A 26,617-nucleotide genomic window follows, 5' to 3' on the forward strand; every position below is an offset into this window, starting at 1 on the left:
TCAGAGTGAGCGAGAGTGTTTTATATCAGTTTTACAGTGAGGTGTTAGTGTCAGAGTGAGACAGAGTATGGTGTATCAGTTTTACAGAGAGGGGTTAGTGTCAGAGTGAGAGTGGGTGTGGTATATCAGTGTTACAGTAAGGGGTTATTGTCAGAGTGAGACTTGGTGTGGTATACCAGTGTTACAGTGAGGTGATAGTTTTAGAGTGATAGTGGGTTTGGTATATCATTGGTAAAGTCAGGGGTTAGTGTCAGAGTGAGAGACAGTGTGGTATATCAGTGTTACAGTGAGGGATTAGTGTCAGAGTGAGAGTGGGTTTGGTATATCAGTGTTACAGTGAGGGATTAGTGTCCGAGTGAGAGAGAGTGTTTTATATCAGTGTTAGTCAGGGGTTAGTTTCAGAGTGAGATTGGGGGTTGTGGATCAGTGTTATAATGAAGAGTTAGTGTCAGAGTTAGATTGGGGGTTGTATATCAGTTTTACAGTGATGGGTTATTGTCAGAGTGAGAGACAGAGTGGTATATCAGTCTTTCAGTGAGGGGTTAGTGTCAGAATGAGAGTGGGTGTGGTATATCAGTCTAACAGTGAGGGCTTTTGTCAGAGAGAGAGAAGGTATGGTATATCAGTGTTACAGTGAGGGGTTAGTGTCAGAGTGAGATTGGGGGTTGTGGTTCAGTGTTACAATGAAGGGTTAGTGTCAGAGTGAGATTGGGTTTGGTATATCCCTGTTACAGTGTGGGGTTAATTTCAGACTGACAGTGGGTGTGGTATATCCGTTTTAAAGTGAGGGGTTAGACTTAGAATGAGAGTGCGTATGCTATATCAGTTTTGCAATGAGGGGTTAGTGTCAGAGTGAGAGAGACTGTGCTATATCAGTGTTACAGAGAGGGGTTAGTTTCAGATTGAGAGTTGGTGTGGTATAACAGTGTTACAGTGAGGGGTTAGTGTCAGAGTGAGACTGGGTGTGGTATACCAACGTTACAGTGAGGTGTTAGTTTCAGAGTGAGAGTGGGTGTGGTATATCAATGGTAAAGTGAGGGGTTAGTGTCAGGGTGAGAGACAGTGTGGTATATCAGTGTTGCAGAGAGGGGTTAGTGTCAGAGTGAGAGTGGCTGTGGTATATCAGTGTTAAAGTGAGGGGTTAGTGTCAGAATGAGATTGGGTGTGGTATATCAGTGTTACAGTGAGGGCTTTTGTTAGATTGAGAGTGGGTATAGTATATCATTGTTACAGTGAGGGGTTAGTTTCAGATTGAGATTGGGTGTGGTATACCAGTGTTACAGTGAGGGGTTAGTGTCAGAGTGAGAGTGGCTGTGGTATATCAGTGTTACCGTGAGGGGTTAGTGTCAGAATGAAATTGGGTGTGGTATATCAGTGTTACAGAGAGGGGTTAGTGTCAGAGTGACAGACAGTGTGCTATATCAGTTTTACAGTGAGGGGTCAGTTTCAGAGAGAAAGTCAATGTGGTACATCACTATTACAGTGAGGGGTTAGTGTCAGATTGAGAGTGGGTATGGTATATCAGTGTTACAGTGAGGGGTTAGTGTCAGATTGAGAGACAGAGTGGTGTATCAGTGTTAGAGTGAGGAGTTAGTGTCAGATTGAGAGACAGTGTGTTATATCAGTATTACAGTGAGCGTTAGTTTCAGAGTGAGTGTGGCTTTAGTATAACAATGTTACAGTGAGGGGTTAGTGTCAGTGTGTGAGTGGGTGTGGTAGATCAGTGTTACCGTGAGGGGTTAGTGTCAGCGTGAGAATGGGTTTGGTATATCAGTGTTACAGTGATGGGTTTGTGTCAGAGTGAGAGTTGGTTTTGTATATCCCTCTTATAGTGAGGTTTTACTGTCAGACTGAGAGTGGGTGTGGTATATCAGTGTTAAGTGAGGGGTTAGATTTAGAGTGAGAGTGGGTGTGGTATGTCAGTGATACAGTGAGGAGTTTTTGTCAGAGTGAGAGTGGGTGTGGTATATCAGTTTTACAATGAGGGGTTAGTGTAAGAGTGAGAGACAGAGTGGTATATCAGTTTAACAATGAGGGGTTCATGTCAGAGTAAGATACAGTGTGGTATATCGGTTTTACAGGGAGGGGTTAGTGTCAGAGTGAGAGTGGGTTTGGTATATCAGTGTTACAGTGAGGGGTTAGTGTCAGAGTGAGAGAGAGTGTTTTATATCAGTGTTACAGTCAGGGGTTAGTGTCAGAGTGAGACAGAGTGTGGTGTATCATTGTTACAGAGAGGAGTTAGTGTCAGAGTGAGAGTGCGTGTCGTATATAAGTTTTACAGTGATGGGTTAGTGTCAGAGTGAGAGTGGGTTTGGTATATCAGTGTTACAGTGATGGGTTAGTGTCAGAGTGAGTTTGGGGGTCGTGTATCAGTGTTATAATGAAGGGTTAGTGTCAGAGTTAGATTGGGTGTTATATATCAGTTTGACAGTGATGGGTTATTGTCAGAGTGTGAGACAGAGTGGTATATCAGTCTTACAGGGAGGGGTTAGTTTCAGAGTGAGAGACAGTGTGGTATATCAGTGTTACAGTGAGGGGTTAGTGTCAGAGTGAGAGTGGCTGTGGTATATCAGTGTTAAAGTGAGGGGTTAGTGTCAGAAGGAGATTGGGTGTGGTATATCAGTGTTACAGTGAGGGCTTTTGTTAGAGTGAGAGTGGGTATGGTATATCAGTGTTACAGTGAGGGGTTAGTTTCAGAGTGAGATTGGGTGTGGTATGCCAGTGTTACAGTGAGGGGTTAGTGTCAGAGTGAGAGTGGCTGTGGTATATCAGTGTTACAGTGAGGGCTTAGTGTCAGAATGAAATTGGGTGTGGTAATTCAGTGTTACAGTGAGTGCTTTTGTCAGAGTGAGAGTGGGTGTGGTAGATCAGTGTTACAGTGAGGGGTGAGTGTCAGAGTGACAGACAGTGTGCTATATCAGTTTTACAGTGAGGGGTCAGTTTCAGAGAGAAAGTCAATGTGGTACATCATTGTTAAATTGAGGGGTTATTGTCAGAGAGGGAGTGGGTGTGCTATATCACTATTACAGTGAGGGGTTAGTGTCAGAGTGAGAGTGGGTATGGTATATCAGTGTTACAATGAGGGGTTAGTGTCAGATTGAGAGACAGAGTGGTATATCCGTGTAAGAGTGAGGAGTTAATGTCAGATTGAAAGACAGTGTGGTAAATCAGTTTTACAGTGAGCGTTCGTTTCAGAGTGAGTGTGGGTGTGGTATAACAATGTTACACTGAGGGGTTAGTGTCAGTGTGTGAGTGGGTGTGTTACATCAGTGTTACAGTGAGGGGTTAGTGTCAGAGTGAGAGTGGGTGTGGTATATCAGTGTTAAAGTGAGGGGTTAGTGTCAGTGTGAGAGACAGACTATTATGTCAGTTTTACAGTGAGGGGTTCGTGTCAGAGTGAGAGACAGTGTGGTATATCAGTTTTACAATGAGGGGTTCATGTCAGAGTGAGAGACAGTGTGGTATGTCGGTGTTACAGGGAGCGGTTAGTGTCAGTGTGAGAGTGGGTGTGGGATATCAGTGTTACAGTGAGGGGTTAGTGACAGAGTGAGAGTTCGTGTGGTATATCTTTGTTACAGTGAGGGGTTAGTGTCAGAGTGAGAGTGGGTGTGTTATATGAGTGTTACAGTCAGCGTTTCATTTCAGAGTGAGAGTGGGTGTGGTATATCAGTGTTACAGTGATGGGTTAGTGTCAGAGTGAGAGTGGGTTTGGTATATCAGTGTTACAGTGAGGGGGTAGTGTCAGAGTGAGAGAGAGTGTTTTATATCAGTTTTACAGTGAGGTGTTAGTGTCAGAGTGAGACAGAGTGTGGTGTATCAGTTTTACAGAGAGGGGTTAGTGTCAGAGTGAGAGTGGGTGTGGTATATCAGTGTTACAGTGAGGGATTAGTGTCAGAGTGAGAGTGGGTTTGGTATATCAGTTTTACAGTGAGGGGTTAGTGTCCGAGTGAGAGAGAGTGTTTTATATCAGTGTTACAGTGAGGGGTTAGTGTCAGAGTGAGACAGAGTGTGGTGTATCATTGTTACAGAGAGGGGTTAGTGTCAGAGTGAGAGTGGGTGTGATATATCAGTGTTACAGTGCGGGGTTAGTGTCAGAGTGAGAGTGGGTTTGGAATATCAGTGTTACAGTGATGGGTTAGTGTCAGAGTGAGAGTGGGTGTGTTATATCATTGTTATACTAAGGTTTCAGTGTCAGAGTGAGAGTGGGTGTGTTATATGAGTGTTACAGTCAGCATTTCATTTCAGAGTGAGAGTGGGTGTGGTATATCAATGTTTCAGTGATGGGTTAGTGTCAGAGTGAGAGTGGGTTTGGTATATCAGTGTTACAGTGAGGGGGTAGTGTCAGAGTGAGAGAGAGTGTTTTATATCAGTTTTACAGTGAGGTGTTAGTGTCAGAGTGAGACAGGGTATGGTGTATCAGTTTTACAGAGAGGGGTTAGTGTCAGAGTGAGAGTGGGTGTGGTATATCAGTGTTACAGTGAGGGGTTACTGTCAGAGTGAGACTTGGTGTGGTATACCAGTGTTACAGTGAGGTGATAGTTTCAGAGTGATAGTGGGTTTGGTATATCATTGGTAAAGTCAGGGGTTAGTGTCAGAGTGAGAGACAGTGTGGTATATCAGTGTTACAGTGAGGGGTTAGTGTCAGAGTGAGAGACAGTGTGGTATATCAGTGTTACAGTGAGGGGTTAGTGTCAGAGTGAGAGAGAGTGTTTTATATCAGTTTTCCAGAGAGGTGTTAGAGTCAGAGTGAGACAGAGTGTGGTGTATCAGTTTTACAGAGAGGGGTTAGTGTCAGAGTGAGAGTGGGTGTGGTATATCAGTGTTACAGTGAGGGATTAGTGTCAGAGTGAGAGTGGGTTTGGTATATCAGTGTTACAGTGAGGGATTAGTGTCCGAGTGAGAGAGAGTGTTTTATATCAGTGTTACAGTCAGGGGTTAGTTTCAGAGTGAGATTGGGGGTTGTGGATCAGTGTTATAATGAAGAGTTAGTATCAGAGTTAGATTGGGGGTTGTATATCAGTTTTACAGTGATGGGTTATTGTCAGAGTGAGAGACAGAGTGGTATATCAGTCTTTCAGTGAGGGGTTAGTGTCAGAATGAGAGTGGGTGTGGTATATCAGTCTAACAGTGAGGGCTTTTGTCAGAGTGAGAGAAGGTATGGTATATCAGTGTTACAGTGAGGGGTTAGTGTCAGAGTGAGATTGGGGGTTGTGGTTCAGTGTTACAATGAAGGGTTAGTGTCAGAGTGAGATTGGGTTTGGTATATCCCTGTTACAGTGTGGGGTTAATTTCAGACTGACAGTGGGTGTGGTATATCCGTGTTAAAGTGAGGGGTTAGACTTAGAATGAGAGTGCGTATGCTATATCAGTTTTGCAATGAGGGGTTAGTGTCAGAGTGAGAGAGACTGTGCTATATCAGTGTTACAGAGAGGGTTTAGTGTCAGATTGAGAGTTGGTGTGGTATAACAGTGTTACAGTGAGGGGTTAGTGTCAGAGTGAGACTGGGTGTGGTATACCAATGTTACAGTGAGGTGTTAGTTTCAGAGTGAGAGTGGGTGTGGTATATCAATGGTAAAGTGAGGGGTTATTGTCAGAGTGAGAGACAGTGTGGTATATCAGTTTTACAGGGAGGGGTTAGTGTCAGGGTGAGAGACAGTGTGGTATATCAGTGTTGCAGAGAGGGGTTATTGTCAGAGTGAGAGTGGCTGTGGTATATCAGTGTTAAAGTGAGGGGTTAGTGTCAGAATGAGATTGGGTGTGGTATATCAGTGTTACAGTGAGGGCTTTTGTTAGAGTGAGAGTGGGTATAGTATATCATTGTTACAGTGAGGGGTTAGTTTCAGATTGAGATTGGGTGTGGTATACCAGTGTTACAGTGAGGGGTTAGTGTCAGAGTGAGAGTGGCTGTGGTATATCAGTGTTACAGTGAGGGGTTAGTGTCAGAATGAAATTGGGTGTGGTATATCAGTGTTACAGAGAGGGGTTAGTGTCAGAGTGACAGACAGTGTGCTATATCAGTTTTACAGTGAGGGGTCAGTTTCAGAGAGAAAGTCAATGTGGTACATCACTATTACAGTGAGGGGTTAGTGTCAGATTGAGAGTGGGTATGGTTTATCAGTGTTACAGTGAGGGGTTAGTGTCAGATTGAGAGACAGAGTGGTGTATCAGTGTTAGAGTGAGGAGTTAGTGTCAGATTGAGAGACAGTGTGTTATATCAGTATTACAGTGAGCGTTAGTTTCAGAGTGAGTGTGGCTTTAGTATAACAATGTTACAGTGAGGGGTTAGTGTCAGTGTGTGAGTGGGTGTGGTAGATCAGTGTTACCGTGAGGGGTTAGTGTCAGCGTAAGAATGGGTTTGGTATATCAGTGTTACAGTGATGGGTTTGTGTCAGAGTGAGAGTTGGTTTTGTATATCCCTCTTATAGTGAGGTTTTACTGTCAGACTGAGAGTGGGTGTGGTATATCAGTGTTAAGTGAGGGGTTAGACTTAGAGTGAGAGTGGGTGTGGTATGTCAGTGATACAGTGAGGAGTTTTTGTCAGAGTGAGAGTGGGTGTGGTATATCAGTTTTACAATGAGGGGTTAGTGTAAGAGTGAGAGACAGAGTGGTATATCAGTTTAACAATGAGGGGTTCATGTCAGAGTAAGATACAGTGTGGCATATCGGTTTTACAGGGAGGGGTTAGTGTCAGACTGAGAGTGGGTTTGGTATATCAGTGTTACAGTGAGGGGTTAGTGTCAGAGTGAGAGAGAGTGTTTTATATCAGTGTTACAGTCAGGGGTTAGTGTCAGAGTGAGACAGAGTGTGGTGTATCATTGTTACAGAGAGGAGTTAGTGTCAGAGTGAGAGTGCGTGTCGTATATAAGTTTTACAGTGATGGGTTAGTGTCAGAGTGAGAGTGGGTTTGGTATATCAGTGTTACAGTGATGGGTTAGTGTCAGAGTGAGAGTGGGTGTGTTATATCATTGTTAAACTAAGGTTTTAGTGTCAGAGTGAGAGTGGGTGTGGTATATCATTGTTACAGACGGTTTAGTGTCAGAGTGAGAGACAGTGTTGTATATCCGTGTTACAGTGAGGGGTTAGGTTTAGAGTGAGAGTGGGTGTGGTATATCAGTTTTACAGTGAGTGGTTAGTGTCAGAGTGAGAGTGGGTTTGGTATATCAGTGTAACAGTGAGGGCTTTTGTCAGAGTGAGAGTGGGTATGGTATATCAGTGTTGCAGTGAGGGGTTAGTGTCAGAGTGAGTTTGGGGGTTGTGTATCAGTGTTATAATGAAGAATTAGTGTCAGAGTTAGATTGGGTGTTGTATATCAGTTTTACAGTGATGGGTTATTGTCAGAGTGAGAGACAGAGTGGTATATCAGTCTTACAGTGAGGGGTTAGTGTCAGAGTGAGAGACAGTGTGGTATATCAGTGTTACAGTGAGGGTTAGTGTCAGAGTTTTAGTGCATGTGGTATATCAGTGTTGCAATGAGGGGTTAGTGTCAGAATGAGAGTGGGTGTGGTATATCAGGGTAACAGTGAGGGCTTTTGTCAGAGTGAGAGTGGGTATGGTATATCAGTGTTACAGTGAGGGGTTAGTGTCAGAGTGAGATTGGGGGTTATGGATCAGTGTTACAATGAAGGGTTAGTGTCAGAGTGAGAGAGACTGTGCTATATCAGTGTTACAGTGAGGGGTTAGTGTCAGAGTGAGAGTGTGTGTCGTATATCAGTTGTAAAGTGAGGGGTTAGTGTCAGAGTGAGAGACAGTGTGGTATATCAGTTTTACAGGGAGGGGTTAGTGTCAGGATGAGAGACAGTGTGGTATATCAGTGTTACAGAGAGGGGTTAGTGTCAGAGTGAGAGTGGCTGTTGTATATCAGTGTTAAAGTGAGGGGTTAGTGTCATAATGAGATTGGGTGTGGTATATCAGTGTTACAGTGAGGGGTTAGTGTCAGAATGAAATTGGGTGTGGTATATCAGTGTTACAGAGAGGGGTTAGTGTCAGAGTGACAGACAGTGTGCTATATCAGTTTTACAGTGAGGGGTCAGTTTCAGAGAGAAAGTCAATGTGGTACATCACTATTACAGTGAGGGGTTAGTGTCAGATTGAGAGTGGGTATGGTATATCAGTGTTACAGTGAGGGGTTAGTGTCAGATTGAGAGACAGAGTGGTGTATCAGTGTTAGAGTGAGGAGTTATTGTCAGATTGAGAGACAGTGTGTTATATCAGTATTACAGTGAGCGTTAGTTTCAGAGTGAGTGTGGCTTTAGTATAACAATGTTACAGTGAGGGGTTAGTGTCAGTGTGTGAGTGGGTGTGGTAGATCAGTGTTACCGTGAGGGGTTAGTGTCAGCGTGAGAATGGGTTTGGTATATCAGTGTTACAGTGATGGGTTTGTGTCAGAGTGAGAGTTGGTTTTGTATATCCCTCTTATAGTGAGGTTTTACTGTCAGACTGAGAGTGGGTGTGGTATATCAGTGTTAAGTGAGGGGTTAGACTTAGAGTGAGAGTGGGTGTGGTATATCAGTGTTACAGTGATGGGTTAGTGTCAGAGTGAGAGTGGGTTTGGTATATCAGTGTTACAGTGAGGGGGTATTGTCAGAGTGAGAAAGAGTGTTTTATATCAGTTTTACAGTGAGGTGTTAGTGTCAGAGTGAGACAGAGTGTGGTGTATCAGTTTTACAGAGAGGGGTTAGTGTCAGAGTGAGAGTGGGTGTGGTATATCAGTGTTACAGTGAGGGGTTAGTGTCCGAGTGAGAGAGAGTGTTTTATATCAGTGTTACAGTGAGGGGTTAGTGTCAGAGTGAGACAGAGTGTGGTGTATCATTGTTACAGAGAGGGGTTAGTGTCAGAGTGAGAGTGGGTGTGATATATCAGTGTTACAGTGCGGGGTTAGTGTCAGAGTGAGAGTGGGTTTGGAATATCAGTGTTACAGTGATGGGTTAGTGTCAGAGTGAGAGTGGGTGTGTTATATCATTGTTATACTAAGGTTTCAGTGTCAGAGTGAGAGTGGGTGTGTTATATGAGTGTTACAGTCAGCATTTCATTTCAGAGTGAGAGTGGGTGTGGTATATCAATGTTACAGTGATGGGTTAGTGTCAGAGTGGGAGTGGGTTTGGTATATCAGTGTTACAGTGAGGGGGTAGTGTCAGAGTGAGAGAGAGTGTTTTATATCAGTTTTACAGTGAGGTGTTAGTGTCAGAGTGAGACAGGGTATGGTGTATCAGTTTTACAGAGAGGGGTTAGTGTCAGAGTGAGAGTGGGTGTGGTATATCAGTGTTACAGTGAGGTGATAGTTTCAGAGTGATAGTGGGTTTGGTATATCATTGGTAAAGTCAGGGGTTAGTGTCAGAGTGAGAGACAGTGTGGTATATCAGTGTTACAGTGAGGGGTTAGTGTCAGAGTGAGAGAGAGTGTTTTATATCAGTTTTCCAGAGAGGTGTTAGAGTCAGAGTGAGACAGAGTGTGGTGTATCAGTTTTACAGAGAGGGGTTAGTGTCAGAGTGAGAGTGGGTGTGGTATATCAGTGTTACAGTGAGGGATTAGTGTCAGAGTGAGAGTGGGTTTGGTATATCAGTGTTACAGTGAGGGATTAGTGTCCGAGTGAGAGAGAGTGTTTTATATCAGTGTTACAGTCAGGGGTTAGTTTCAGAGTGAGATTGGGGGTTGTGGATCAGTGTTATAATGAAGAGTTAGTATCAGAGTTAGATTGGGGGTTGTATATCAGTTTTACAGTGATGGGTTATTGTCAGAGTGAGAGACAGAGTGGTATATCAGTCTTTCAGTGAGGGGTTAGTGTCAGAATGAGAGTGGGTGTGGTATATCAGTCTAACAGTGAGGGCTTTTGTCAGAGTGAGAGAAGGTATGGTATATCAGTGTTACAGTGAGGGGTTAGTGTCAGAGTGAGATTGGGGGTTGTGGTTCAGTGTTACAATGAAGGGTTAGTGTCAGAGTGAGATTGGGTTTGGTATATCCCTGTTACAGTGTGGGGTTAATTTCAGACTGACAGTGGGTGTGGTATATCCGTGTTAAAGTGAGGGGTTAGACTTAGAATGAGAGTGCGTATGCTATATCAGTTTTGCAATGAGGGGTTAGTGTCAGAGTGAGAGAGACTGTGCTATATCAGTGTTACAGAGAGGGTTTAGTGTCAGATTGAGAGTTGGTGTGGTATAACAGTGTTACAGTGAGGGGTTAGTGTCAGAGTGAGACTGGGTGTGGTATACCAATGTTACAGTGAGGTGTTAGTTTCAGAGTGAGAGTGGGTGTGGTATATCAATGGTAAAGTGAGGGGTTATTGTCAGAGTGAGAGACAGTGTGGTATATCAGTTTTACAGGGAGGGGTTAGTGTCAGGGTGAGAGACAGTGTGGTATATCAGTGTTGCAGAGAGGGGTTATTGTCAGAGTGAGAGTGGCTGTGGTATATCAGTGTTAAAGTGAGGGGTTAGTGTCAGAATGAGATTGGGTGTGGTATATCAGTGTTACAGTGAGGGCTTTTGTTAGAGTGAGAGTGGGTATAGTATATCATTGTTACAGTGAGGGGTTAGTTTCAGATTGAGATTGGGTGTGGTATACCAGTGTTACAGTGAGGGGTTAGTGTCAGAGTGAGAGTGGCTGTGGTATATCAGTGTTACAGTGAGGGGTTAGTGTCAGAATGAAATTGGGTGTGGTATATCAGTGTTACAGAGAGGGGTTAGTGTCAGAGTGACAGACAGTGTGCTATATCAGTTTTACAGTGAGGGGTCAGTTTCAGAGAGAAAGTCAATGTGGTACATCACTATTACAGTGAGGGGTTAGTGTCAGATTGAGAGTGGGTATGGTATATCAGTGTTACAGTGAGGGGTTAGTGTCAGATTGAGAGACAGAGTGGTGTATCAGTGTTAGAGTGAGGAGTTATTGTCAGATTGAGAGACAGTGTGTTATATCAGTATTACAGTGAGCGTTAGTTTCAGAGTGAGTGTGGCTTTAGTATAACAATGTTACAGTGAGGGGTTAGTGTCAGTGTGTGAGTGGGTGTGGTAGATCAGTGTTACCGTGAGGGGTTAGTGTCAGCGTGAGAATGGGTTTGGTATATCAGTGTTACAGTGATGGGTTTGTGTCAGAGTGAGAGTTGGTTTTGTATATCCCTCTTATAGTGAGGTTTTACTGTCAGACTGAGAGTGGGTGTGGTATATCAGTGTTAAGTGAGGGGTTAGACTTAGAGTGAGAGTGGGTGTGGTATGTCAGTGATACAGTGAGGAGTTTTTGTCAGAGTGAGAGTGGGTGTGGTATATCAGTTTTACAATGAGGGGTTAGTGTAAGAGTGAGAGACAGAGTGGTATATCAGTTTAACAATGAGGGGTTCATGTCAGAGTAAGATACAGTGTGGTATATCGGTTTTACAGGGAGGGGTTAGTGTCAGAGTGAGAGTGGGTTTGGTATATCAGTGTTACAGTGAGGGGTTAGTGTCAGAGTGAGAGAGAGTGTTTTATATCAGTGTTACAGTCAGGGGTTAGTGTCAGAGTGAGACAGAGTGTGGTGTATCATTGTTACAGAGAGGAGTTAGTGTCAGAGTGAGAGTGCGTGTCGTATATAAGTTTTACAGTGATGGGTTAGTGTCAGAGTGAGAGTGGGTTTGGTATATCAGTGTTACAGTGATGGGTTAGTGTCAGAGTGAGAGTGGGTGTGTTATATCATTGTTAAACTAAGGTTTTAGTGTCAGAGTGAGAGTGGGTGTGGTATATCATTGTTACAGACGGTTTAGTGTCAGAGTGAGAGACAGTGTTGTATATCCGTGTTACAGTGAGGGGTTAGGTTTAGAGTGAGAGTGGGTGTGGTATATCAGTTTTACAGTGAGTGGTTAGTGTCAGAGTGAGAGTGGGTTTGGTATATCAGTGTAACAGTGAGGGCTTTTGTCAGAGTGAGAGTGGGTATGGTATATCAGTGTTGCAGTGAGGGGTTAGTGTCAGAGTGAGTTTGGGGGTTGTGTATCAGTGTTATAATGAAGAATTAGTGTCAGAGTTAGATTGGGTGTTGTATATCAGTTTTACAGTGATGGGTTATTGTCAGAGTGAGAGACAGAGTGGTATATCAGTCTTACAGTGAGGGGTTAGTGTCAGAGTGAGAGACAGTGTGGTATATCAGTGTTACAGTGAGGGGTTAGTGTCAGAGTTTTAGTGCATGTGGTATATCAGTGTTGCAATGAGGGGTTAGTGTCAGAATGAGAGTGGGTGTGGTATATCAGGGTAACAGTGAGGGCTTTTGTCAGAGTGAGAGTGGGTATGGTATATCAGTGTTACAGTGAGGGGTTAGTGTCAGAGTGAGATTGGGGGTTATGGATCAGTGTTACAATGAAGGGTTAGTGTCAGAGTGAGAGAGACTGTGCTATATCAGTGTTACAGTGAGGGGTTAGTGTCAGAGTGAGAGTGTGTGTCGTATATCAGTTGTAAAGTGAGGGGTTAGTGTCAGAGTGAGAGACAGTGTGGTATATCAGTTTTACAGGGAGGGGTTAGTGTCAGGATGAGAGACAGTGTGGTATATCAGTGTTACAGAGAGGGGTTAGTGTCAGAGTGAGAGTGGCTGTTGTATATCAGTGTTAAAGTGAGGGGTTAGTGTCATAATGAGATTGGGTGTGGTATATCAGTGTTACAGTGAGGGCTTTTGTCAGAGTGAGAGTGGGTATGGTATATCAGTGTTACAGTGAGGGGTTAGTTTCTAGTGAGATTGGGTGTGGTATGCCAGTGTTACAGTGAGGGGTTAGTGTCAGAGTGAGAGTGGCTGTGGTATATCAGTGTTACAGTGAGGGTTTAGTGTCAGAATGAAATTGGGTGTGGTATATCAGTGTTACAGTGAGGGGTTAGTGTCAGAGTGACAGACAGTGTGCTATATCAGTTTTACAGTGAGGGGTCAGTTTCAGAGAGAAATTCAATGTGGTACATCACTGTTAAATTGAGGGGTTATTGTCAGAGTGAGAATGGGTGTGCTATATCACTACTACAGTGAGTGGTTAGTGTCAGAGTGAGAGTGGGTATGGTATATCAGTGTTCCAGTGAGGGGTTAGTATCAGATTGAGAGACAGAGTGGTATATCAGTGTTAGAGTGAGGAGTTAGTGTCAGATTGAGAGACATTGTGGTATATCAGTATTACAGTGAGCTTTAGTTTCAGAGTGAGTGTGGGTATAGTATAACATTGTTACAGTGAGGGGTTATCGTCAGTGTGTGAGTGGGTGTGGTACATCAGTGTTACAGTGAGGGGTTAGTCTCAGCGTGAGAGTGGGTTTGCTATATCAGTGTTACAGTGGTGGGTTTGTGTCAGAGTGAGAGTTGGTTTTGTATATCCCTCTTATAGTGAGGTTTTACTGTCAGACTGAGAGTGGGTGTGGTATATCAGTGTTAATTGAGGGGTTAGACTTGGAGTGAGAGTGGGTTTGGTATGTCCGTGTTACAGTGAGGAGTTTTTGTCAGAGTGAGAGTGGGTGTGGTATATCAGTTTTACAATGAGGGGTTAGTGTCAGAGTGAGAGACAGTGTGGTATATCACTTTTACAGTGAGGGGTCAGTTTCAGAGAGAAAGACAATGTGGTACATCACTGTTACAGTGAGGATTTATTTTCAGAGTGAGAGTGGGTGTGCTATATCACTATTACAGTGAGGGATTAGTGTCTGAGTGAGAGTGGATGTGGTATATCAGTTTTACAATGAGGGGTTAGTGCAAGAGTGAGAGACAGAGTGGTGGATCAGTTTTACAATGAGGGGTTCATGTCAGAGTGAGAGACAGTGTCGTATATCGGTGTTACAGGGAGGTGTTACTGTCAGAGTGAGAGTGGGTGTGGGATGTCACTGTTACAGTGAGGGGTTAGTGTCAGAGTGAGAGTTCGTGTGGTATATCTTTGTTACAGTGAGGGTTTAGTGCAGAGTGAGAGTGGGTGTGTTATATGAGTGTTACAGTCAGCGTTTCATTTCAGAGTGAGAGTGGGTATGGTATATCAGTGTTACAGTGATGGGTTAGTGTCAGAGTGAGAGTGGGTTTGGTATATCAGTGTTACAGTGAGGGGTAAGTGTCAGAGTGAGAGTGGGTTTGGTATATCAGTGTTACAGTGAGGGGTTAGTGTAAGAGTGAGAGATAGTGTTTTATATCAATTTTACACTCAGGGGCTAGTGTCAGATTGAGACAGAGTGTGGTGTATCAGTGTTACAGAGAGCGGTTAGTTTCAGAGTGAGAGTGGCTGTGGTATATCAGTGTTACAGTGAGAGTTTAGTGTCAGAGTGAGAGTGGGTTTGGTATATCAGTGTTACAGTGAGGGGTAAGTGTCAGAGTGAGAGTGGGTTTGGTATATCAGTGTTACAGTGAGGTGTTAGTGTCAGAGTGAGAGAGAGTGTTTTATATCAGTTTTACAGTCAGAGGTTAGTGTCAGAGTGAGACAGAGTGTGATGTATCAGTGTTACAGAGAGGTGTTATTGTCAGAGTGAGAGTGGGTTTGGTATATCAGTGTTACAGTGATGGGTTAGTGTCAGAGTGAGAGTGGGTGTGTTATATTATTGTTATACTAAGGTTTCAGAGTCAGAGTGAGAGTGGGTGTGTTATATCATTGTTACACTAAGGTTTTAGTGTCAGAGTGAGAGTGGGTTTGGTATATCATTGTTACAGAGTGTTTAGTGAGAGACAGTGTGGTATATCCATGTTACAGTGAGGGGTTAGGTTCAGAGTGAGAGTGGGTGTGGTAGATCAGTTTAGCAGTGAGTGGTTAGTGTCAGAGTGAGAGTGGGTTTGGTATATCTGTATAACAGTGAGGGCTTTTGTCAGAGTGAGAGTGACTATGGTATATCAGTGTTACAATGAGGGGTTAGTGTCAGAGTGAGTTTGGGGGTTGTGTATCAGTGTTATAATGAAGGGTTAGTGTCAGAGTTAGATTGGGTGTTGTGTATCAGTTTGACAGTGATGGGTTATTGTCAGAGTGAGAGACAGAGTGGTATATCAGTCTTACAGTGAGGGCTTAGTATCAGAGTTTGAGTGGATGTGGTATATCAGTGTTGCAGTGAGGGGTTAGTGTCAGAATGAGGGTGGGTGTGGTATATCAGTGTAACAGTGAGGGCTTTTGTCAGAGTGAGAGTGGGTATGGTATATCAGTGTTACTGTGAGGGGTTAGTGTCAGAGTGAGATTGGGGGTTGTGGATCAGTGTTACAATGAAGGGTTAGTGTCAGAGTGAGATTGGATTTGGTATATCCCTGTTACAGTGAGGGGTTAATTTCAGACTGAGTGTGGGTGTGGTATATCACTGTTACCGTGAGGGGTAAGACTTAGAATGAGAGTGCGTATGCTATATCAGTTTTGCAATGAGGGGTTAGTGTCAGAGTGAGAGAGAGTGTTCTATATCAGTGTTACTGAGAGGGTTTAGTGTCAAAGTGAGAGTGGGTGTGCTATATCAGTGTTACAGTGAGGGGTTAGTGTTAGAGTGAGAGTGGGTGTCGTATACCAGTGTTAGAGTGATGTGTTAGTTTCAGAGTGAGAGTGGGTGTGGTATATCAATGGTAAATTGAGGGGTTAGTGTCAGAGTGAGAGACAGTGTGGTATATCAGTGTTACAGGGAGGGGATAATGTCAGAGTGAGAGACAGTGTAGTATATCAGTGTTACAGTGAGGGGTTAGTTTCAGAGTGACAGTGGCTGTGGTATATCATTGTTACAGTGAGGAAATAGTGTCAGAATGAGATTGGGTGTGGTATATCAGTGTTACAGTGAGGGCTTTTGTCAGAGTGAGAGTGGGCATGGTATATCAGTGTTACAGTGAGGGGTTAGTGTCAGAGTGAGTTTGGGTGTCGTATACCAGTGTTACAGTGAGGGGTTAGTGTCAGAGTGAGATTGGGTGTGGTATATCAGTGTTACAGTGAGTGCTTTTGTCAGAGTGAGATTGTGTGCGGTATATCAGTGTTACAGTGAGGGGTTAGTGTCAGAGTGACAGACAGTGTGGTATATCAGTTTTACAGTGAGGGGTCAGTTTCAGAGAGAAAGTCAATGTGGTACATCACTGTTACAGTGAGGGGTTATTGTCAGAGTGAGAGAGGGTGTGCTATATCACTATTACAGTGAGGGGTTAGTGTCAGAGTGAGAGTGGGTATGGTATATCAGTGTTACAGTCAGGGATTAGTGTCAGATTGAGAGACAGAGTGGTATATCAGTGTTAGACTGAGGAGTTAGTGTCAGATTGAGAGACAGTGTGGTATATCAGTATTACAGTGAGCGTTAGTTTCAGAGTGAATGTGGGTGTAGTATAACAATGTTACAGTGAGGGGTTAGTGTCAGTGTGTGAGTGGGTGTGGTACATCAGTGTTACAGTGATGGGTTTGTGTCAGAGTGAGAGTTGGTTTTGTATATCCCTCTTATAGTGAGGTTTTACTGTCAGACTGAGAGTGGATGTTGTATATCAGTGTTAAGTGAGGGGTTAGACTTAGAGTGAGAGTGGGTGTGGTATGTCAGTGTTACAGTGAGGAGTTTTTGTCAGAGTGAGAGTGGGTGTGGTATATCAGTTTTACAATGAGGTGTTAGAGTCAGAGTGAGAGACAGAGTGGTATATTAGTGTTACAATGAGGGGTTCATGTCAGAGTGAGAGACAGTGTAGTATATCGCTGTTACATGGAGGGGTTAGTGTTCGAGTGAGAGTGCCTGTGATATATCTGTGTTACAGTGAGGTGTTAGAGTCAGAGTGAGAGTGGGTATGGTATAGCATTGTAACAGTGAGGGGTTAGTGTCAAATTGAGAGTCAGAGTGGTATATCAGTGTTACAGTGAGGGGTTAGTGTCAGAGTGACAGACAGTGTGCTATATCAGTTTTACAGTGACGGGTCAGTTTCCGAGAGAAAGTCAATGTGGTACATCACTGTTACAGTGAGGGGTTATTGTCAGAGTGAGAGTGGGTTTGGTATATCAGTGTTACAGTGATGGGTTTGTGTCAGAGTGAGAGTGGGTTTGGTATATCAGTGTTACAGTGATGGGTTTGTGTCAGAGTGAGAGTTGGTTTTGTATATCCCTCTTATAGTGAGGTTTTACTGTCAGACTGAGAGTGGGTGTGGTATATCAGTGTTAATTGATGGGTTAGACTTGGAGTGAGAGTGGGTGTGGTATGTCAGTGTTACAGTGAGGAGTTTTTGTCAGAGTGAGAGTGGGTGTGGTATATCAGTTTTACAATGAGGGGTTAGTGTCAGAGTGAGACAGTGTGGTATATCAGTTTTACAGTGAGGGGTCAGTTTCAGAGAGAAAGTCAATGTGGTACATCACTGTTACAGTGAGGGGTTATTGTCAGAGTGAGAGAGGGTGTGCTATATCACTATTGCAGTGAGGGGTTAGTGCCAGAGTAAGAGTGGTTATTGTATATCAGTGTTACAGTGAGGGATTAGTGTCAGATTGAGAGACAGAGTGGTATATCCGTGTTAGACTGAGGTGTTAGTGTCAGATTGAGAGACAGTGTGGTATATCCGTGTTACAGTGAGCGTTAGTTTCAGAGTGAGTGTGGGTGTAGTATAACAATGTTACAGTGAGGGGTTAGTGTCAGTGTGTGAGTGGGTGCGGTATATCAGTGTTACAGTGAGGTGGTAGTGTCAGCGTGAGAGTGGTTTTGGTATATCAGTGTTACAGTGATGGGTTTGTTTCAGAGTGAGAGTTGGTTTTGTATATCCCTCTTATAGTGAGGTTTTACTGTCAAACTGAGTGTGGGTGTGGTATATCAGTGTTAAGTGAGGGGTTAGACTTAGAGTGAGAGTGGGTGTGGTATGTCAGTGTTACAGTGAGGAGTTTTTGTCAGAGTGAGAGTGGGTGTGGTATATCAGTTTTACAATGAGGGGTTAGTGTCAGAGTGAGAGACAGAGTGGTATATTAGTTTTACAATGAGGGGTTCATGTCAGAGTAAGATACAGTGTGGTATATCGGTTTTACAGGGAGGTGTTAGTGTTCGAGTGAGAGTGCCTGTGCTATATCTTTGTTACAGTGAGGGGTTAGAGTCAGAGTGAGAGTGGGTATGGTATAGCATTTTTACAGTGAGTGGTTAGTGTCAAATTGAGAGTCAGAGTGGTATTTCAGTTTTACAGTGAGGTGTTCGTATCAGAGAGAGAGACAGCATGGTATATCAGTGTTACAGTGAGGGGTTAGTGTCAGAGATAGAGACACTGTGTTATATCAGTGTTACAGTGAGGGGTTAGTGTCAGAGAGAGAGACACTGTGGTATATCAGTGTTACAGTGAGGGGTTAGTGTCAGAGAGAGAGACAGTGTGGTATATCAGTGTTACAGTGAGGGGTTAGTCTTAGAGTGAGAGTGGGTGTGGTATATCAGTGTTGCATTGAAGGGTTAGTGTGAGAGTGAGACTGGGTGTGTTATATCAGTGTTACAGTGATTGTTAGTGTCAGATTGAGAGACAGATTGGATTATCTGTGTTACAGTGAGGGGTTAGTGTCAGAGTGAGAGTCAGTGTGGTATGTCAGTGTTACAGTGAAGGGTTAGTGTCAGAGTGAGAGACAGTGTTATATATTAATGTTACAGTGAGGGGTTTGTGTCAGAGAGAGAGACTGTGTGGTTTATCAGTGTTACAGTGAGGTGTTAGTGTCAGAGTGAGAGTGGGTGTGGTATATCAGTGTTACAGTGAGGGGTTAATGTCAGATTGAGAGTGGGAGTGGTATAGCCTTTATTACAGTGAGGGTTTAGTGTCAGAGTGAGAGTGGGTATGGTATAGAAGTGTTACAGTGAGCGGTTAGTGTCACAGTGAGAGACAGTGTGGAATATCAGTGTTACAGTGAGGGTTTAGTGTCAGATTGAGAGACAGTGTGGTATATCAGTGTTACTGTGAGGGGTTAGGGTCAGAGTGAGATTGGGTGTGGTATATCAGTGTTACAGTGAGGGGTTAGTGCCAGAGTGAGAGTGAGTTTGGTATAGCAGTGTTACAGTGAGCGGTTAGTGTCAGAGTGAGAGTGGGTATGGTATATCAGTGTTACAGTGATGGGTTAGTTTCAGAGTGAGAGACAGAGTGGTATAGCAGTCTTACAGTGAGGGGTTAGTGTCAGAGTTAGAGACAGTGTGGTATATCAGTGTTACAGTGAGGGGTTAGTGTCAGAATGAGAGTCGGTGTGGTATATAAGTGTTACAGTGAGGCGTTAGTGTCAGAGTGAGATTGGGTGGGCTATATCAGTCTTACAGTGAGGGGTTAGTGTCAGAGCGAGAGTCGGTTTGTTATATCACTATTACAGTGAGGGGTCAATGTCAGACTGAGCGTGGGTATGGTATATCAGTGTTACAGTGAGGGGTTAGACTTAGAATGAGAGTGACTGTGCTATATCAGTTTTAAAGTCATGGGTTAGTGTCAGAGTGAGAGAGAGTTTGGTATATCAGAGTTACAGGGACGGGTTACTTTCAGAGTGAGAGACTGTGCTGTATATCAGCGTTACAGTGAGGTGTTACTGTCAGAGTGAGAGTGGGTGTGGTATATCATTGTTTCAGTAAGGTGTTAGTGTCAGAGTGAGATTGGGTGTGTTATATCAGTGTTATAGATAGCGGTTAATATCATAGTGAGAGTGGGTGTGGTATATCAGTTTTACAGTGAAGTGTTAGTGTCAGAGTGAGAGTGGGTGTAGTATATCAGTCTTACAGTGAGGGATTAGTGTCAGAGTGAGAGATGGTGTGATATCTCTTTGTTACAGTGAGGGGTTAGTGTCAGAGTGAGAGTGTGTGTGTTATATCATTTTTAAAGTCAGCGGTTAATGTCAGAGTGATAGTGGGTGTGGTGTATCAGTGTTTCTGTGAGGGGTTAGTGTCCGAGTGAGAGTGGGAGTGGTATATCAGTGTTAAAGTGAGGGGTTCGTGTCAGATTGAGGTTGTGTTTGGTATAACAGTGATCCATTGAGGGGTTAGTTTCAGAATGAGAGAAAGAGTGGTATATCAGTGTTAGAGTGAGGGGTTAGTTTCAGAGTGAGGAGAGTGTGGTATATCAGTGTGACAGTGAGGGGTAAGTGTTAGAGTGGGAGACAGTGTGGTATATTTTTGTTACAGTGAGGGGTTAGGATCAGAGTGAGAATAGGTGTGGTGTATCAGTGTTTCTGTGAGGGGTTAGTGTTCGAGTGAGAGTGCCTGTGATATATCTGTGTTACAGTGAGGGGTTAGGTTCAGAGTTAGAGTGGGTATGGTATAGCATTGTTACAGTGAGGGGTTAGTGTCAAATTGAGAGTCAGAGTGGTATATCAGTGTTACAGTGAGGGGTTTGTGTCAGAGAGACAGACAGTGTGGTATATCAATGTTTCAGTGAGGGGTTAGTGTCAGAGTGAGAGTGGGTGTGGTATATCAGTGTTACAGTGAGGGGTTAGTGTCAGAGTGAGATTGGGTGTGTTATATTAGTGTTACAGTCAGCGGTTAAAGTCAGAGTGAGAGACGGGTGTGGTATATCAGTTTTTTAGTGAGGTGTTAGTGTAAGACTGAGCATGTGTGTGGTATATCAGTGTTACAGTGAGGGGTTAATGTCAGAGTGAGATTGGGTGTGGTATATCATTGTTGCTGTGAGGGGTTAGTGTCAGAGGTAGAGTGGGTGTGGTATAGCAGTGTTAAAGTCAGGGGTTAATGTCAGAGTGAGTGTGGGTGTGGTATATCTGTGTTTCAGTGAGGGGTTAGTGTCAGAGTGAGAGTGGGTGTGGTATATCTTTTTTACAGTGAGGGGTTAGTGTCAGAGTGAGAGTGGGTGTGATATATCAGTGTTATAGTGAGGGGTTAGTGTCAGAGTGAGAGTGGGTGTGGTATATCTGTGTTTCAGTGAGGGGTTAGTGTCAGAGTGAGAGTGGGTTTGGTATATCTTTTTTACAGTGAGGGGTTAGTGTCAGAGTGAGAGTGGGTGTGTTATATCAGTGTTACAGTGAGGGGTAAGTGTTAGAGTGGGAGACAGTGTTGTATATTATTGTTACAGTGAGGGGTTAGGATCAGAGTGAGAATAGGTGTGGTGTATCAGTGTTTCTGTGAGGGGCTAGTGTTCTAGTGAGAGTGTTTGTGATATATCTGTGTTACAGTGAGGGGTTAGAGTCAGAGTGAGAGTGGGTATGGTATAGCATTGTTACAGTGAGGGGTTATTGTCAAATTGAGAGTCAGAGTGGTATATCAGTGTTAAAGTGAGGGGTGTGTGTCCGAGTGAGAGACAGTTTGGTATATCAGTGTTTCAGTGAGGGGTTAGTGTCAGAGTGAGAGTGGGTATGGTATAGCATTGTAACAGTGAGGGGTTAGTGTCAGAGATAGACAGTGTGGTATATCAGTGTTACAGTGAGGGGTTAGTGTCAGAGAGACAGACAGTGTGGTATATCAATGTTTCAGTGAGGGGTTAGTGTCAGAGAGAGAAGACACTGTGGTATATCAGTGTTACAGTGAGGGGTTAGTGTCAGAGAGAGAGACAGTGTGGTATATCAGTGTTACAGTGAGGGGTTAGACTTAGAGTGAGAGTGGGTGTGGTATATCAGTGTTGCAGTGAAGGGTTAGTGTGAGAGTCAGACTGGGTGTGGTATATCAGTGTTACAGTGATTGTTAGTGTCAGATTGAGAGACAGATTGGATTATCTGTGTTACAATGAGGGGTTAGTGTCAGCGTGAGAGTCAGTGTGGTATGTCAGTGTTACAGTGAGGGGTTAGTGTCAGAATGACAGTGTGGTATATCAATTTTACAGTGAGGGGTTTGTGTCAGAGAGAGAGACTGTGTGGTTTATCAGTGTTACAGTGAGGTGTTAGTGTCAGAGTGAGAGTGGGTGTGGTATATCAGTGTTACAGTGAGGGGTTAGTGTCAGATTGAGAGTGGGAGTGGTATAGCCTTTATTACAGTGAGGGTTTAGTGTCAGAGTGAGAGTGGGTATGGTATAGAAGTGTTACAGTGAGGGGTTAGTGTCTCAGTGAGAGACAGTGTGGTATGTCATTGTTACAGTGAGTTGTTAGTTTCAGAGTGAGAGACAGTGTGGTATATCAGTGTTACAGTGAGGTGTTCGTGTCAGTGATAGTGGATGTGGTATATCAGTATTACAGTGAGGAGTTAGTGTCAGTGTGAGAGTGGGTGTGGTATATCAGTGTTACAGTGAGGGGTTAGTGTCAGAGTGAGATTGGGTGTGTTATATTAGTGTTACAGTCAGCTGTTAAAGTCAGAGTGAGAGATGGGTGTGGTATATCAGTTTTATAGTGAGGTGTTAGTGTAAGACTGAGCGTGTGTGTGGTATATCAGTGTTGCAGTGAGGGGTTTTTGTCAGACTGAGAGTGGAGTGGTATATTAGTTTTACAGTGAGGCGTTAGTGTCAAAGTGAGAGAGATTGTGGTATATCAGTATTGCGGTGACGGCTTAGTGTCAGAGTGAGAGAGAGTTTGGTATATAAGTGTTACAGTGAGGGTTTAATGTCAGAGTGTGATTGGGTGCGGTATATCAGTGTTACAATGACGGGTTAGTGTCAGAGTGAGATTGGGTGTGGTATATCAGTGTTCCAGTGAGGGGTTAATGTCAGAGTGAGAGTTGGTGTGTTATATCAGTGTTACAGTGAGGGGTAAGTGTTTGAGTGGGAGACAGTGTGGTATATTATTGTTACAGTGAGGGGTTAGGATCAGAGTGAGAATAGGTGTGGTGTATCAGTGTTTCTGTGAGGGGTTAGTGTTCGAGTGAGAGTGCCTGTGATATATCTGTGTTACAGTGAGGGGTTAGAGTCAGAGTGAGAGTGGATATGGTATAGCATTGTTACAGTGAGGGGTTATTGTCAAATTGAGAGTCAGAGTAGTATATCAGTGTTACAGTGTGGGGTGTGTGTCCGAGTGAGAGACAGTTTGGTATATCAGTGTTTCAGTGAGGGGTTAGTGTCAGAGTGAGAGTGGGTATGGTATAGCAATTGTTACAGTGAGGGGTTAGTGTCAGAGATAGACAGTGTGGTATATCAGTGTTACAGTGAGGGGTTAGTGTCAGAGAGAGAGACAGTGTGGTATATCAGTGTTACAGTGAGGGGTTAGACTTGGAGTGAGAGTGGGTGTGTTATATCAGTGTTACAGTGAGCGGTTAGTATCAGAGTTAGATTGGGTGTGGTATATCAGTTTTACAGTGAGGGGTTAGTGTCAGACTGAGAGTGGGTGTGGTATAACAGTGTTACAGTGAGAGTTTAGAGTCAGATTCAGAGACAGTGTGGTATATCAGTGTTACAGTGAGTGGTTAGTATCAGAGTGAGAGTGGGTGTGGTTTATCAGTGTTACAGTGAGGGCTTTTGTCACAGTGAGAGTGGGTGTGGTACATCAGTGTTACAGTGAGGTGTTCGTGTCAGTGAGATTGCGTGTGGTATATCAGTGTAACAGTGAGGGGTCAGTGTCAGAGTGAGAGTGGGTGTGGTATATCACTGTTACAGTGAGTGGTTTGTGTCAGACTGAGAGTGGGTGTTGTATATCAGTGTTACAGTGAGGGGTTCGTTTCAGAGTGAGAGTGGCTGTGGTATATCAGTGTTACATTGAGGGACTTGTATCAGACTGAGAGTGGTTGTGGTATATCACTGTTTCAGTGAGGGGTTAGTGTCAGAGTGAGAGTGGGTATGGTATAGCATTGTTACAGTGAGGGGTTAGTGTCAGAGATAGACAGTGTGGTATATCAGTGTTACAGTGAGGGGTTAGTGTCAGAGAGAGAGACAGTGTGGTATATCAGTGTTACAGTGAGGGGTTAGTCTTGGAGTGAGAGTGGGTGTGTTATATCAGTGTTACAGTGAGCGGTTAGTATCAGAGTTAGATTGGGTGTGGTATATCAGTTTTACAGTGAGGGGTTAGTGTCAGACTGAGAGTGGGTGTGGTATATCAGTGTTACAGTGAGAGTTTAGAGTCAGATTCAGAGACAGTGTGGTATATCAGTGTTACAGTGAGTGGTTAGTATCAGAGTGAGAGTGGGTGTGGTTTATCAGTGTTACAGTGAGGGCTTTTGTCACAGTGAGAGTGGGTGTGGTACATCAGTGTTACAGTGAGGTGTTCGTGTCAGTGAGATTGCGTGTGGTATATCAATGTAACAGTGAGGGGTCAGTGTCAGAGTGAGAGTGGGTGTGGTATATCACTGTTACAGTGAGTGGTTTGTGTCAGACTGAGAGTGGGTGTGGTATATCAGTGTTACAGTGAGGGGTTAGTGTCAGAGTGAGAGACAGTGTGGTATATCAGTCTTACAGTGAGGGGTTACTGTCAGAGTGAGAGACAGTGTGGTATATCAGTGTTGCAGTGAGAGGTTAGTGTCTGAATGAGAGTGGGTGTGGTATTGCAGTTTTATAGTGAGGGGTTAGAGTCAGAGTGAGAGACAGAGTGGTATATCAGTTTTACAGTGAAGGTTTAGTGTCAGAGTGAGGGACAGTGTGATATATCAATGTTACAGTGAGGGGTTCGTGTCAGAGTGGGTGTGGGTGTGGTATATCAGTGTTACAATGAGGTGTTCATGTCAGATTGAGAGATGGTGTGGTATATCAGTGTTACAGTGAGGGGTTCGTTTCAGAGTGAGAGTGGCTGTGGTATATCAGTGTTACATTGAGGGGTTTGTATCAGACTGAGAGTGGTTGTGGTATATCACTGTTACAGTGAGGGGTTAGTCTTAGAGTGAGAGAGGCTGCGGGATATCAGTGTTAGAGTGAGGGGTTTTTGTCAGAGTGAGAGTGGGAGTGATATATCAGTGTTACAGTGAGGGGTTAGTGTCAGAGTGAGAGTGGGTGTGGTAGATCAGTTTTACAGAGAGGAGTTAGTGTCAGCCTGAGAGAGAGTGTGGGATATCAGTGTTACAGTGCGGGGTTAGTGTCAGAGTGAGAGAGAGTGTTTTATATCAGTGTTACAGTCAGGTGTTAGTGTCAGAGTTAAAGACATTTTGGTATATCAGTAATAGAGTGAGGGTTAGTGTCAGAGCGAGAGTGGGTGTGGTATATCATTGTTACAGTGAGGAGTTAGTGTCAGAGTGAGAGTGAAATACAGAGTGGTATATCAGTTTTGCAGTGAGGGGTTAATGTCAGAGTGAGAGTGGTTGTGGTATACCAATGTTACAGTGAGGGGTTAGTGTCAGAGTGAGAGCCAGAGTGGTATATCAGTGTTACAGTGAGGGGTTAGTGTCAGAGTGAGAGTGGGTGTGGTATATCAGTGTTACAGTGAGGGATTAGTGTCAGAGTGAGAGACTGTGTGGTATATTAGTGTTACAGTGAGGGGTTAGTGTCAGAGTGAGAGTGGGTGTGGTATATCAGTTTTACAGTGAGGGGTTAGTGTCAGCATGCGAGAGAGTGTGGCATATCAGTATTACAGTGTGGGGTTAGTGTGAAAGTGAGATAGAGTGAGGTATATCAGTGTTGCAGTGATAGTTTAATGTCAGAGTGAGATTACATGTGTTATATCAGTGTTATAATGAGTGGTTAGTGTCAGAGTGAGAGTGGGTGTGGAATATCATTGTTACAATGAGGGGTTAGTTTCTGAGTGAGAGTGGGTGTGGTATATCACAGTTCCAGAGAGTGGTTAGTGTCAGACTGAGAGTGGGTGTGGTATATCAGTTTTACAGTGAGGGGCTAGTCTTAGAGTGAGAGTGGGTGTGGTATATCAGTGTTACAGTGAGGGGTTAGTGTCTGAGTGAGAGACAGGGTACTATATCAGCGTTACAGTGAGGTGTTGCTGTCAGAGTGAGAGTGGGTGTCGTATATCAGTGTTCCAGTGAGATGTTAGTGGCAGAGTGAGGATGGGTGTGGTATATCAGTGTTACAGTGAGGGGTTTGTATCAGACTGAGAGTGGGTGTGGTATATCACTGTTACAGTGAGGGGTTAGTCTTAGAGTGAGAGTGGCTGTGGTATATCAGTGTTACAGTGAGAGGTTTTTGTCAGAGTGAGAGTGGGAGTGGTATATCAGTGTTACAGTGAGGGTTTAGTGTCAGTGTGAGAGAGAGTGTGGTATATCAGTGTTACAGTGAGGGGTTAGTGTCAGAGTGATGGAGAGTGTGCTATATCAGCGTTACGGTGAGGTGCCAGTTTCAGAGTGAGTGTGGGGGTGTATATCAGTGTTATAGTGAGGTCTTAGTGTCAGAGTGAGAGTGGGTGTGGTATATCAGTGTTACAGTGAGGGGTTAGTGTCAGAGTGATGGAGAGTGTGGTATATCAGCGTTACAGTGAGGTGTTAGTTTCAGAGTGAATGTGGGTGTGGTATATCATTGTTACAGTGAGGTGTTAGTGTCAGAGTGAGAGTGGGTGTGGTATATCAGTCTTACAGTGAGGGGTTACTGTCAGAGTGAGAGACAGTGTGGTATATCAGTGTTACAGTGAGGGGTTAGTGTCTGAGTGAGAGTGGGTGTGGTATTGCAGTTTTATAGTGAGGGGTTAGAGTCAGAGTGAGAGACAGAGTGGTATATCAGTTTTACAGTGAAGGTTTAGTGTCAGAGTGAGGGACAGTGTGATATATCAATGTTACAGTGAGGGGTTCCTGTCAGAGTGAGAGTGGGTGTGGTATATCAGTTTTACAGAGAGGGGTTAGTGTCAGCCTGAGAGAGAGTGTGGGATATCAGTGTTACAGTGCGGGGTTAGTGTCAGAGTGAGAGAGAGTGTTTTATATCAGTGTTACAGTCAGGTGTTAGTGTCAGAGTTAAAGACATTTTGGTATATCAGTAATAGAGTGAGGGTTAGTGTCAGAGCGAGAGTGGGTGTGGTATATCATTGTTA

This window comes from Carcharodon carcharias, chromosome 14 (genome assembly GCF_017639515.1).
Source record: "Carcharodon carcharias isolate sCarCar2 chromosome 14, sCarCar2.pri, whole genome shotgun sequence".
Lineage (NCBI taxonomy): Eukaryota > Metazoa > Chordata > Chondrichthyes > Lamniformes > Lamnidae > Carcharodon > Carcharodon carcharias.